A 14,505-nucleotide genomic window follows, 5' to 3' on the forward strand; every position below is an offset into this window, starting at 1 on the left:
CCATGACTAACATCTTAAAAGGTGGTTTCTTATGCCTGGTACTGATGTTGTTGTTAGAGAACAAATGGTTGTTGTGGGAGCTTTACCAGACTAAGTGGGCTAACTTCATTTAAACTATGCATATATACATATACATATATACTTATATGTAACATACGTAATTTTAGGTCAATAAAATATGATTCTTTATGACTGTTTTAGACATCCTTGGTGTTATTCCCCCCGCCTTGCTCCTCCCTTGTATTGATCTTCCTCCCTCTCTTTCTTTAGTTAAAGCCCTCCTTGCTTTCCCGTGTTCCCCTTTATATCCTTTAGTTATCTTTACCTAGTGATATTAACCCCACACCCTCACACTTTGGCATAGTGTTTACTATTTTCAAGGGGCTTTCTAGTGTACTGTATTCCTTCTTCTGTGTTACTTCTTTATTCCTCTGAGTGCTAAGTCCTGATTTTCTATCTTCATTTTATAGATAGAGAAACCAGTGTAAAGAGAAGTAAACTCCTTTGTCCTGGCTGCAGATGATACAAAATGACAGGGGACTTAAACCCCATGGGATTGTTCTAGAACTCTGTTTTCTTACCTGCTGTACTACACTGTCACTGAAGATTTTTATTTAACGGAGAGCCAGTAGAGAGCCCCAATTCCTTCACTTTTGGTTTAATTCAATGACTGTATTTGCCCTTTGATGGTATGTATGTGAGTGCCTAAATATGATTGCTAGAGCTTGCATGAAACTGCTTACCTGTGATATTTGAAAATTAATACCTACAGCATTGCAAGGTCAGTGGCATTCATACAGACTACCACAGCCTGACACCCTGAGAGGGTGCTATATCTCAAAACAGGTCTGTGTATAGCCCTTTATAGCTGACTGCCTCATTTACAAAAATGCTTATGAACAAGTATGAAAGTGAATTTATCATACCTGTGATGAAGACTCATGTTTTATAAGCTTACTTCAATGCACCAAAAATACGCTTAAGTTAAAAATATAAGAGAAAGATAAATATATATATTTTTGCAAAGCAGATTTATCTGTATTAAAATGTCTTTATCAAAACAGCAATTATGTAAATAAAAGGATGCTAAGGTCGCAACAGGAAAATCAAAGTAAGTATCTGTTGTGATTTGTAATTTAGATGGATATTAGTCAGCTTGGATATTATACTTAACAAAGTAATCGGCTTTGTAATTTTCTAAGAATAGTTTCACTAGATAGAATCACAGAATAAAGGTCAGCTTGGACTCTTGGAGCTGTGATATGCGTTCAGTGCTCAGTGGCATCGTACTTTGGGGACTCATGAAAACTCTTTAACAAGGCGCTGGTTGTGGTTGTGGTTGTGGAACTGGCAGAGGATGTTATGCACTGATGAAAATGGAGCCCTGAAACTTTTCACCAGTTAAACCTGTTCTGTATTAATAGGTGATGTAGAATTTATTCTAGTTTGTTTTAGAAAATAGTGAGTTATCTGGCTAAAATTAAAACTAAGGAGCGTTAATTTGTTAAAAGTCAAAGCTTAATAGTTTGTTAATGAAGTATTTTATTACTGGAGCAAAACTAGATAATCTGACAAGATGGTGGGTGCAAATGTGTGCAGTTAGAGTAGTGAACACCACACTCAGTTTGTGTGTGAGAAGATGGTGGGTGCAAGTGTGTGTGTAGCTGGAAGTTTCCTATGTCCCACCCGGTCTGCAGCTGCTCAGTCCCAAGTAAACACACAGAGGCTTATATTAATTACCAACTGTATGGCCTATGGCTCAGGCTTCTTGCTAGCTAACTCTTATATTGTAACTCAGCCCATTTCTATTAATCTATGCATTGCCACGTGGCTTCCTGTTGTTACATGTTCTTTCACATCTTGTTTCTCCTGGCAGTGTCTCCTCATGACTCCACCCTTCTTCATCTCCATCTTTAGTTTGAATGTACTGCCTAACCTTATTCTGCCTCACCATTGGCCAACCAGCTTTATTTATCAACCAATGAGAGCAAAACATATTCACAGAATACAAAAAGAAATCCCACAGCATGTGTGCAGTTAGAATAGTGAATGCCACACTCAGGATGAGTGTGACAAGATGGTGGGTGCAGGTGGGTACAGTTAGGATAGTGAATGCCACACTCAGATTGAGTGTGACAACATGGTGGGTGCAGTTAGAATAGTGAATGCCACACTCAGGATGTGTGAGTCTGTAGCCTGTGATGTGACATCTGAGCCCATGTTCAAGCCATGTGATAAGTCATTGGAAATCGGGATGCCAAGGTAAGAGTCCTATCCCCCACAGCATCACCAGTCTTTCTTATTACTGTATCTTTTCCCAAAATATTAACTGACATGATGGTACCCAGGAGAGTCATGCTCACCCCACCAACTCTGGGGTCCATGCTACCATCAGGTAGCATGCAGCTGGCCCATAAACCCTTTTGTCTCTGTGAGTAAAAGCTAAATCCGCCATGCAGTGCCCTGCACGACTTGGAGTGGTAGGACTAAAGGTGTGTGCCATCACTGTGTGTCCTCTATGTCTAATCTAGTGGCTGTTCTGTTCTCTGACCCCAGATAAGTTTTATTAGGGTACACAATATATTTGGGGACACAATATATCACCACAGGAAAGGAAGCCGGAGTCCTTTTCCAGGGGCATTCCATAGCATTGGTCACCTAAGAACCTCTCAGAGGCCTTTCCAGTACCACTGCCTTGGTCATTGGATTTCAACATATGTATTTTAGGAGAAACATAAATAATCAGATACTATCAGAGAAATTTGTCTTCTTTCAACTAAGACTATTTTAACATAAGGAATTAAATGTGATATTCACTGAGCAGATCAGCTATAATTGCATTTCTATATTTTATGTAATTAAATTAGAAGAACAAGCCTGGCCTGATGACTCTGATATATAATCTAAGCTTGTAGGAAGCTGAGGCATGAGGATAGCGAATTCAAGGCCACCTGGTGTTATATAATGAAACATTGTTTTAACTTAATTAATAACTTAATAGAAGTTGTCAAAACAAATTCTTTTCTAGATATTAGTGTGAAACTACAGAACTATAAAGTCATCATAATTCATTTAGAAATACTTTGTTTAACTTGGCTCATTCTGAAAAGTGCCCATTTTACAGTTGAGGATGATGAGATACAGAGTTTTTAAGTGACATCCAGGCATTAATCATCAAAAATGAATGTCTAAGTCCTGGTTACACAAACTGTGTTTTTTTCTGAGTGTACAATGTATATCAGGAGTTCTCATTACAGTACAGTCTCCCATAAATTACCCTGAAATGACTAGAAAGCCTTTGACCACACCTGTGTACTCTATTTATATTGATGCTTGCTTGCTCACTTAGAGTAGGTATCCAAAGAAGGAAAACCCTTGTCTAGGTCTCACCCAGAAGTGGAAGCAGTCTAGTCTTTTTCTTCTTTTTTTGTGGTGCTGCAGAGTATGGAACAAGGTCCTGTGCTAGGCAGCTGTTCTTTTGTTGAGCTGGAGCCCACCCCCACCCCAGGAGTATTAGTGTCAGCATGCACTACCTTCTCACACTAATTTTTTAGTGGCTAAGTTTAAATATTCATGTCTATTCTACTGTCCATATACTTTAATAGTGGCTGTAGGGTCATGATCTATTGGGGCTGTCATGGTTAACTGTAAGGGTTTCGTTTTACAGACATTGGATAGTTTTACTACATACTATCTATATGTAGACTTTTAAGGACTTGAATTTAGAAGTCAGGAAACTTAGCTATGTAACAGGTTTCTAGAGCTGGTGTCTCCATCAGTAATATTCATGAACTTTCAAACAGAAGATAAATCAGATAGAAGAGTTATGTAGAGAAAATAATGGTGATGGTAAGAATGTTTCCAATTAGGGCTGAACCTAATTAAGCAGAATTATGGAAAACCATTGGGTTTCTTTTCTATGCAAACACTGGAGACAGGGGAAGAAGAATGAAAGCCTTTTCAGTTTTTCAGAGCAGTGACAGTGTGCTGCAGAATTTCAGCTTATTCCATCTGCCTGCAAACTCACTCAAGGAGTCAAACCTGGCTGGCTGAGGGAAAGGAAAATGTTACACACCTGAAGCTATATGCTCTGTGTTTAGGGAGGATGTGATAATGGGTGCTGTGAGATGTCTTTTTGTATACTGTGAATATGTGTTGCTCTGATTGATTGATAAATAAAGCTGCATTGGACTATGGCAAGGCAGCTTAGAGGCAGGTGGGAAATCCAAGCAGATATATGGAGAGGCGGGTGAGACGCCAGCTGCTGCCAAAGGAGCAGCAAGATGCCAGCAGCCTGGTAATGACACAGCCATGTGGCAACTTACAGATTGATAGAAATGGGTTAAGTTATAGGAGCTAGCTAGCAAGAAGCCTGCCATAGGCCATACAATTGGTAATTAATATTAAGCCTCTGAATGATTATTTTATAAGTTTCTGAGGGACTGTGGCCAAGATTAGAGAAATCTTCTGGCTACAGTTGGCACCCAACATGAGGCTCCAGTTTCCACCTAAAACCTGAGAGAACTTAATAAGAGATTCTAAAAAGGAGTCCAAACCAGCTACCTACTTCATGTTTATGCGGGCTACAGTACAAAAGATGCCATGGTACAGAGATGTTATAGCAATCAGGCTTGAGTGCAGAATGGCAGATTCCTGCCATGGTACACAGAGGTGTCTCCAAGTCATGCAGGACACTGCATGGTGGATTTAGCTTTTATTCACAGAGACAAAAAAGGGTTTATAGGCCAGCTGCATGCTACCTGATGGCAGCATGGACCTCAGAATTGGCGGGGTAAGCATGACTCTCCTGGGTACCTCCACCATGTTGGAAAGCTGAGGTGGGCAGAGTTAGCAGCCAGGGCTGCCGCTTCAATCTCAGCCATGCTGCAGTTTACAATGATCAGAATAGAATAATAGGTAAACATAAGACAGATTCAGAGGGAATAAACCTTCAAATGATTTACATTATGTGTAAAAAATATACATAGGCTTGGAAGAGAGAGGAAAAAGAGGATAGACTTATATAAAGAAATAGATAATTTTAAAAATAAAATCTTTAAAGAGTCAGTAAAAGTAATATAAAAAATAAGCCACATAAAGATGGTAATCACACAGAGAGTCTGGACTATATTGTCTTTGGGATATTTAACTGCAGAAAGATATATGATTATAAAAGCTGCTGAGTTAAACATATATAAATTAAAGTTATCTTGACTTCAAAATTTGTGTCTAAGGATACATTGCTTTAGAAAAGAGGTTCTGTTTTGTTTCCACAGAAGATGAGAACCTGTGGATTGCTTTCAGGCTAATATGATTTGATCAGACAAGATCCCCTGAAAGGTCTCCAATGACACCATAACCCAGATGATTCCACATCCAAAATTAGCTTCAAAGCAACTGACTTAGATGATCCATCCTCACAGACTACTACAGCCAAGATTTAACTGTAATTCTTAATTTTCTCAAGATCCCCATAAAATTACTAGCGCTCCCGATCAGTAGGAAGTGGTATGAACAGCTACTCCCAAATAGTGTTTATAAATGTTTATTTTTATTTAAAGGGGTTGATTGTAAATGCAATCTCTCTCTCTCTCTTCTCTTCTCTTTTCTTCTCTTCTCTTATCTTTGGTTTTTCGAGACAGGGTTTGTCTGTGTAGCTTTGTGCTTTTCCTGGAACTCACTCTGTAACCCAGGGTAGCCCAGGCTGGCCTCGAACTCACAGAGATCCGCCTGCCTCTGCCTCACAAGTGCTGGGATTAAAGGTGTGCACCACCACCACCTGGCTTAGTTCCTTTTTAAAAGTATTTTTTTTTTCTTTTCATAATAGATTTGGTAATCTACCTTTTGTCATTTTTATATCTTCCCCTTTTTCTTTTTAGAGTAGATTCAATCATCTACCCATTTATCCTATTATTTCTTCATCTTTTTTCTCAGAGTAGATTCAATGATCTACCTTATATCTATATTCTCTTTTTTCTTTTTCTTTCTTTTTTAAACAAAACCTCTGAATTTAATCTCCATGTTCAGCTTTTTCCCTGGCCATTAACAATTAACAATTTGTAACCAACCATTGTAAACAATGACAATATCCAAAACTCATTAAATGACCAAAAACCCCATCCCACCTCTTGAGAAAGTGGGCGTCATTTTCTTAAAATTACTTCCATCCTTAGAGGATCCTGAAAAGAAAATTTTTGGGTTAATTGTCAAGTCCTGTATCATTTATCCAGTCTCTGCATAATAGGAAACTGCAGGGCTTGTTTCAAGTCCTTGTGCAAGTAGTCTGTCAGGCTGGATCATCTCAGCTAGTCATCTCAAAATTGTCCTGAGTAGTTTGTAGTCCAGAGTTGATCTTTCCGTGGTGTTAATCAGCTTAATGGCTTTTCCATAGTCCATGTGGAATCATTGTTGTGGGATCCTATCATCTCTTTGAAGATTTCAAAGTCACTGTTAGGTGTGGTCATGGTTCCCTGCAGACTTTTTTTTTCTTTTTTCTTTTCTTTTTTTTTTTTTTTTTCCACCTCCTCTGTGGTTTGGAGCAATCACAGTCTGATAAATGTCTGTCTCTCAGAACCATGAACATTCATCTCTAGAAGAGAAAATCTTCACAGCAATTTCTCCCCACCATTTGTCTTGCCAAACTTTTCTAAACTGACCTTTGCCAATGCCTTCTTGTAACACAATGGCCCTGGCAATTCTTCTCTGAACAAGCAGTAGTAAACCCTTTGTCCCAGGTATCAGCGTCACTGCAGTCACCAACACGATGAGAAGCAGCTGCTAACTTGGAGCAGCAGCTGCTGCCTCCATGGTCCCACTGCCACCGTTTGTAGCTAGTCCCCAGCCAGCCTTAGTTTCTCCTTAGCAAGCCTCCTAGACCCGCCTCAAACTCAGGATCCTCCTGCCTCTGCCATCTTCAGTAAATCCAACCAGTGTGCCACCACAACTGGCTGAGTGTAGCTTGGGTCTGAGTTGGGGCCCGGAAGGCTACAGGCAAGAGGCTTTTTCATGAATTCGTACCGCGAACGTTGGGCACCAGATGTAGCAGGAATCTTAAAAGTTCTTATTAATAAAATCAAACTCAGCCAGGTATTGGGGTGAATGCTGAATGATCAGAGAAACAGAACAAGCTACAGCTACTTCACTTTGCCAATTCCTCAGCTGGTCTTGTTTCCTCAGACTGGAAGCTTCTGAGTCCTCATCCGAATGGGTCTCAGCTGAACTGTGCTGCTCCAAAGCCTAAAAGTTTAACCAGCCAAATGCTTAACTAGCTTCTGGTCTTCACGCCTTATATACCTTTCTGCTTTCTACCATCACTCCCTTGGGTTAAAGGCATGAGTCACCATGCTTGGCTGTATCCTTGAACACATCGATTTCTGCCTCTGGAATGCTAGGATTAAAGGCGTGTGCTACCACTGCCTATCCTCTATGTTAAATATTGTGGTTGTTCTGTCTCTGATCCCAGATAAGTTTATTAGGGTGCACAATATTTCAGGGAACACAAAACCACCACAGAAATGTTTTACATTGCTATGGCTTTTGGTTTATTGATACAAATTTGAAGGTAATTTTGTTATATTGTATATATATATTTCTACTATTGTTTCAGGTATTATGTTTATGTAACTGATTTAAAGTTATAATGGATGATTAAATACAGATTAATGATTAGTCATTTATGATAAACTTATAGTCATGTTAGTTAAGTTTTTATGTATACAAAGGTATATTTCAATTAGGTAGTAGTCTTCAAATACTTCAAAGACCTACAGAAAATGGCATTTAAAATGTTTTAAGAACTTAGATTTTTCTAGACAGTAAGACACATCTTTTGGCAGCACCAGTTACTTCAAAGAGGATGATGGGCATCAAAGAAACTCATTATGGAGTTTGCTTTCTTTGTAGCAAAAGTTAGCCACTGGGCAGAAAAGTGCCCTTGTCTGACTACTTGACAAAATGTTGTATAGACTGGACATGCAGGACCCATGGAAGAATGACTACTAAATTTTGCCAAAACAGAGCAAGATGGTTCTTCAGGTTCCTGCTTCACAGAGGAGACAGCTAGACATTCTACAGGACACAGGGAAAATTGACTGAGAGACTGTAGACCTATAGGCTGAAGATGGATGTCCCAACATTGCAGAGGAAGTTTGGGTGACTGTCCAGGCAGTCAGGTATCTTTGTTATTTCCAGAATTTTGGAAGTTGCTTACAAAGCATTTCCTGTTTACTTAGATAATATTACATCCTTTTGGGGTTTTGATGTAGTTGAAGACTAGATAATTACAGTTCTAATTATAATTTTCCTTGGTTATGATAAAAGATAAATTAGGTATGAAACTTTAGAGTCACAAATATAGGATAGGTGATAGAATATTTTCTTTAATTTTGCCAAATACAAATAGACTAGATATTATAACTGTAATTCTTGCTTGATAACTGTTCATAGTAATCCCTGTTTAACCATTATTTTTTTATGCAGCTTCCTGGGGGCCACAGGAACAACCTGTGGTTCTCTAATATACAGCTGTTGACCAGAGGCTCTCTGTTCATCAGACTGCAACTATGTTTTCTTGGTGTGTGTATGTCTTTCTGTGTCTCACTGTGTCTGTCTCTCTCTGTGTCTGTCTTTGTCTCTGTCTCTCTCGTGGTAATAGAGGAATCCTATTTTCATACATTTTTGTTTTGGTGAATAACTAATTATAGAACACGAAGGGCTTTGTGACCTTGTGGGTACATATAATGAATAATGAGATTTTGGAATTTGAAAAACTAGCTTCCTTTTGTAGGAGTTGGTATGCTTGGTGACCAGTTTGAGAATGAAAAGAAAAATGTGATGTCAAAGTAAGACTTAATTTAAACATTGACTTCTGTTTTTAATCTTCCTACTCCTTAGAACAGTTGCTGGCATGAAAGCTTCATGGATTCTCAGTCCCTGATTTCTGTGAGCTGTGGAAAATTGGGAGTAGGAAGCCTTAAACTGCTTCTGACACTACGCTGCTTATATGCAGTTCAGCATTATGAAAACTCAGTCAGCAGTGCTGTCCAGCCTATGGTACTTTGCAGTGTTTTTTATCTAATTAGGCCCCTCCAAAAGTATCTGCAAACATTGTTTTAGGAAAATCACCTGCTCACATAATGAGGATGAAAACAGGAGGCTCAAGTGTTACTCAAGGGAAGGTGTTGTGAGGCTGTTGGTGGGTGCTAGTTATCTGTTATTGCAAAAGAATTGCCATTGTCTTCACCACTGTGGTGCTTGGAAGTGCAGATCCCACTTATCGATCTGCTTCACCCCAAGCAGTGTTTCCCATCATGGGGGAAGAGATGGCCTCAAACTTAAAAAGTAATGTAAGATTTATCATTTTACTTATTTCCAAATACGTAGTTTCTGGTATGCTTGATTGTTGTGTAGCATGAGGCCTGCCTTAGCCTGTGTGTGTCTGGCACAGGCCACTACACCTAGCTCATGCCTCTGCTTCTTAGTTTTACATGTGTTCATTGGACACATGTCTGTTCTAACCATAAATAATTGGGCTTGATGACTGTATGTTGTCAGTTTTTGCATTGGCATCCACCGTGGCTGTGGCTGTGGTCGATGTGTCCAGAAGCTCTGCTTTGCATCCTTGATGTTGTCTAGCACCTAGTAGATGCTGAGCGACTGATGACTGATGTTTCTTTTGAGAATAACTTTCAGTAGTAACTTAGAAAGCAGTTTGTGTAAAGAGCCCTCTCTTGGCCTCCAAAATAGATGTTGAATAACACTTGGGTAGGCCAGGTATCCTGCACACCCTTCATCCCAGCACTTGAGAAGCAAACACAGGCTAAGTTCTATGACATCAAAGCTAGTCAGGTCTACATGAGAGACCCAGGACAGCCAGTGCTGCATAGAAACTTAGACTTTAAAAGAAGAAAAAAAAAAAAAAAAGAGTCATAATGAGGAAATTTCTCACTAGAAATAAAATCATTTCGAAAATAATAGGTATTGGGGGCTGGAGACATCACTCAGTGGTTAATATAGCCAGCACCTATATCACAGCTCACAACCCATACACAGCTCCTGTTCTTCTGGAGAAGATTCAACACCCTCTTCCAACTTCCCTGGGCTCCAGGCACGCATGCACGCACACACGCGTACACACACACACACACACACACACACACAGAGAGAGAGAGAGAGAGAGAGAGAGAGAGAGAGAGAGAGAGGCAAACACTCATGAACATAAAATAAAATAGACAAATCTAAAAAAATTAGGTATTAAGTTTTTTTTTCAGTCCCAACAAGAACAGTGTATGACAAATACTATGTGTATGTGTGTCTCTGTGTAAGTGTGAATCTCTGTCTGTGTCTGTGTGTTTTCTAGAACTCTGGCCCTTACCAGTTACCATTTAATTACTCTTCTATTGAACACAAGTATAATCATTTCTCACTTCTAGGTCAGGAACAAAAAGTTTACATTTATTTATTTATTTATTCATTCATTTATTTATTTAATATTCATGTCCAGAATGCTTGTGTATCATACTGTGTTTCTAAGGAGTTGGTTTGGTTTTCATATGACTTTCTGTTTGGGGAACTTTGGAGATTAGTGACAAGATAGCATTATCTTTGCATAGCTATACAAAATTTCATGGTATTCAGAATGTTGCATTGGAGATATGCGGCATAATTATAACCAATTTAAAATTATCAGTTGTCTTTCATGTCATCCACCTGCAGTAGGTAGAAATGAACTTTTGGAAAGCTAGTTATCAAGAAACATGTAGTTGGATACTTGAGTACACAAATGTTAGAAATATTGGATGTTTTTGTTAAACTCAAAATTATGGATGGAATTTGTATGGATGGAAGAACAGATGGATAGATGGACAAGTGGATGGGTAAAGGAAGATAAACACTTTGTAATTAACCTCTTAGAACTGTTGCATGAAGAATCGTGACTTGTATGACTACATTGGGTCTTAAATATCACAAAATACTGATAGGGATTGCTTGTTTCAGTCCAAATAGGCTTCTGTCTCTTTTAAAGGCTGTGCTTGTTAGAGAACAATGGCTGGCTTTTCTGTGTTATGTAATATCTGCCACCAAGTAGACACAGAACAACTATGTCTAAATTGAAAGAACAGTAATTTCACTTATAAAAATATTTGTATTTTATTAGTTAATATTTATTTAAAGAAAAGTAATGGACAAAACATTCTCTACCACTGACTTTCTTATAATAAGTTCTATCATTTTTGTTTCTGTCATTGATAATAGCATTAACAAAATATCAAAAGGGTTGATTCCTGTTTGAGCACTTGAGAAAAATGGCTTTTCCATTATTGTCTTTCAAACTATCCCTATAAAATCATAGGTCATCAGACAAAAGCCATTACCCCAATACAGAGCTGTGTGCTGTGCCTCCTGAGATCTCACAGTTTTGTGGGAAGGATAGATGTCTTCTTCATGGGCACTTACACTTTTCTCTTCTGCCATTGGTTGAGTGCTCAGGTTTGTGGGGACAGTGTTTCCAGTACATTGGGGATGGTGTTATTTCTTTGTGAATATAGGGAAGCACATTGGTTCTCTACTGCTCTTTACTTCAAAACTCCACAATCTCTGAGAAACCAGAACACACCACAGGCCAGCTAGGTCTTGTGCTGCTGGTGTTGCACATTTTCTCAGGGGAGGCCTTGGTAAAGGATCTGTCTAAGCTCAGGTTTTTGACGGGGCTCTGGGAACTGTTTTCAGTTTCTATGGGTAACTACTTGCAGGTCTGTCAAGTGGGCCTTCTCAGGAGCACTACAGCCAGCACCAGATCGCTTGTCCATTCCTCCTCAGAGACCATATTTCTGTGGTTTCTTGTATGTGACCAACCAGAGAAAACTGTTTTAAAGGGCTTGTAATATTATCCTGGGGCTGTCTGTCTCCTTGTCTGCCAGTTGGCTCGCAACTCAACTCTTGGTAGTTACTGTCTCAGGATTTTTTTTACAGGGTATGCACACGAGACTGGGAAATTGTAGTGTCACTTGAGAATTCTCCAGAAAGTTCAGGTAAGCTGCTTGGGAATTGTCAAACTGACTTCAGTGCTCAAATTTCCATACTTCACTTGCTCTAAGAAGGTTGTCCTTGGGTAATTCGGCATCATGCCATCTGCTTCTGAGATGGCAATGGTGAAGTAGGTAGTCACGTGGCCTGGTGATGCAGGCTAGTGACACAGTCAGCAGATGTGTGAGGCTACTGGTAGTACAACACATCAGACTGTTTAGCAGTTACCTTTTGAAACTATATATTAAGTATTTGATAAAGGTACCTGTAGGAGTAGACCCTAATGACGTAAAGCATAATATACCCTGAGCCCAGAGTATTAAAGCAGAGGTGATTGCAATTTAGAGATCAGCCTGGGAAAGTTAACAAGACCTTGTCTCTAAATTAAAATGGTCAAAGATTATTTTAAAGGTCTGAAATATGGTTTGGTGTTAAGAGAAATTGCCTAGCATGTGGGAGCCCCTAGTTTTCATCCTCAGAACTGTCAAGGAAAGCGCATATGCCAGCAACAGTCATTGTTCATCAAGAATAGTGCCCATGCCATCACTGTCTGTATAGTACTTTCTTCTGACTGGCAGTATACCATAATCACGCCATTACACTGTGCTACCACATTACTATGACTGTAGGGGTTCTAGGTGTTGGGTCCCATGTTGAGTTGTGTGATCACCATAGACTGAACCATCATAACTATAAGACTTTAAACACATTAGAGGCTACTTTTCATATGCATTCTTTCTTCCTAAACTCACTATGTTTCTAGGGGAGAGAAAAGTAGCCCTTCCTGGATATGTCATTATTGTTAGTTAATAGGACTGAGGGATGATTTTCATTCATTGATCTGTATATTTTAGTCTGTTGCCCCTGGGTTACTAGTGGCCAGATGAGGCTGGGAGTCTATCATGCAGCCATGCAGTTAACATTGAACACAAACTAGCCCATGTAAAAGGGTTTGCCTGGGTTTGTTGTCAACAGGCAGGACCCACCCCAGGGAGAACAGTGCACTTGATAAGATGGGCTATAGGGAACTTGTGTGAGTTGGTGATCTAAGATAGACTTGCCAAACACTGATTGGTGTGGGACCTAATAATGGTAAGTGAGAAAAAGCCCAAAGTAGAAAACAGTCCGGAATTTAGAAATAGGTGTGCTCGAATCACTGGCAAGGGCAATTTAGAATGTTTTGTAATGACAGTGTTGTTAGTAGTGCTAATAAAAAGACAATAATTATATACATAGTAAGAAAAGACCTGGCTGCTATCTAGAGATACTGCTTATATGGGTAGACTTAGAGTCACATGTGAGAGAACACCAGGTACCAGAGGGGATTTTAGGGTACATTGTCAGGCAACTGTGAGTGAATTCATTCTGGAGCTTCTTGTGGGTTCATGGGTATTGCTTTATATATATATATAAAATCTCAAAGAAGTTGTCAGCCAGAGATGTGAGGGTCCATAGATGCCAAATGTATATTTTTTACAAGGAGCTGTATTTCACATTTCTGGCATTTGGCCTCACTTTTACCTCTTTCAGAAAAGCAGCTTTGTTTTAAATGAGGTGACCGATAGCTCTCTGATGCCCTTTACCTTAGTGATAAACTGTATGCGACTTCTGTCACCCAGGCCTCTCCATTGCAGTCACACACTTAATCACCTCCTTGTGATTTTCTTCAAATTTGTATCCAAAGGACGTTTGAATTTTATTTCCTGTTCTTTCCACTATTTAAGTAATTTTTAAATTAAAAAAACTACAGCAGGAATTATCTTAAGCCCAAGAACCCAAGAGTAGAGACATCTGTTTTTATGTAAGAGTAAAATGCTGGCTTTCAAACATTCAGTATAAACTTCTCACCACAAAGTTGACTAAAATGTTCCATGTTCACAGTGGAGCTTGAAGTGAAAATAAAACTATTTTTCTGTTGCCATGGGAAGGCCAACATTTAATGTCATCTTTTGTACTAAGCAAAGTTCAATGACAATAGAAAGTGGGCACAGAAATCCCACCATCCAGAAGAATGAGAAAGGTTAGGTCCCAAAGCTGTGTGGAAAAGATTGCCTAGTGCACAACATACACCCAGTCCGTCCATATTTATTGATAACTGGCTCTGCCAAGTACTGCTCTGAAGGCCAGGTCTGTAGCAGGAAGAAAGAGACAGAGTTTCATCTTCTTGAGACATTTGTGTAAGTGAGACAAAGCTGAGAACATGAAGAGAAAATATATAAAAAGTTTGGAATTTCTAATGATAATGACAAAGCAAGTTTGGGATAGATGTGTATATTGTTTTGTACGGTGGGTGGCATTCTAAAGAGAGTGGTGGACAAAGTTCCAACAGGTCCTTGCTTCAGGTAATTGGGCCAGTTCAGTGTGGTGTATATGTGTATGTCAGGTGCTGTTCCTTGTATGAAGATTATGTTTTAATTATTTTTTCCTATGCTTGTGGGCATGCCTCCCTTTGTGCCATTTGGGAAAGACATGCCCTGTTTT

At 39.2% G+C, this 14,505-nt stretch overlaps 1 protein-coding gene across 6 annotated transcripts in view; it reads left to right on the plus strand.

Moving 5' to 3' along the window:
- Fam110b (family with sequence similarity 110 member B) overlaps positions 1-14,505 on the plus strand; it is a 140,335-nt gene that overhangs the window by 36,924 nt on the left and 88,906 nt on the right. Inside the window, exon 1 of one of the 6 annotated variants that reach the window (XM_036179536.1) lies at positions 11,971-12,029. The exons of the other annotated variants lie outside the window; for them this stretch is intronic. The gene's annotated coding sequence lies outside the window, so the exon portion shown is untranslated. Of the gene's footprint in view, positions 1-11,970; positions 12,030-14,505 lie in introns of those variants that run through there. 6 annotated transcript variants of the gene reach the window in all.

This window comes from Onychomys torridus, chromosome 2, assembly GCF_903995425.1.
Source record: "Onychomys torridus chromosome 2, mOncTor1.1, whole genome shotgun sequence".
Classification (NCBI taxonomy): Eukaryota; Metazoa; Chordata; class Mammalia; order Rodentia; family Cricetidae; genus Onychomys; species Onychomys torridus.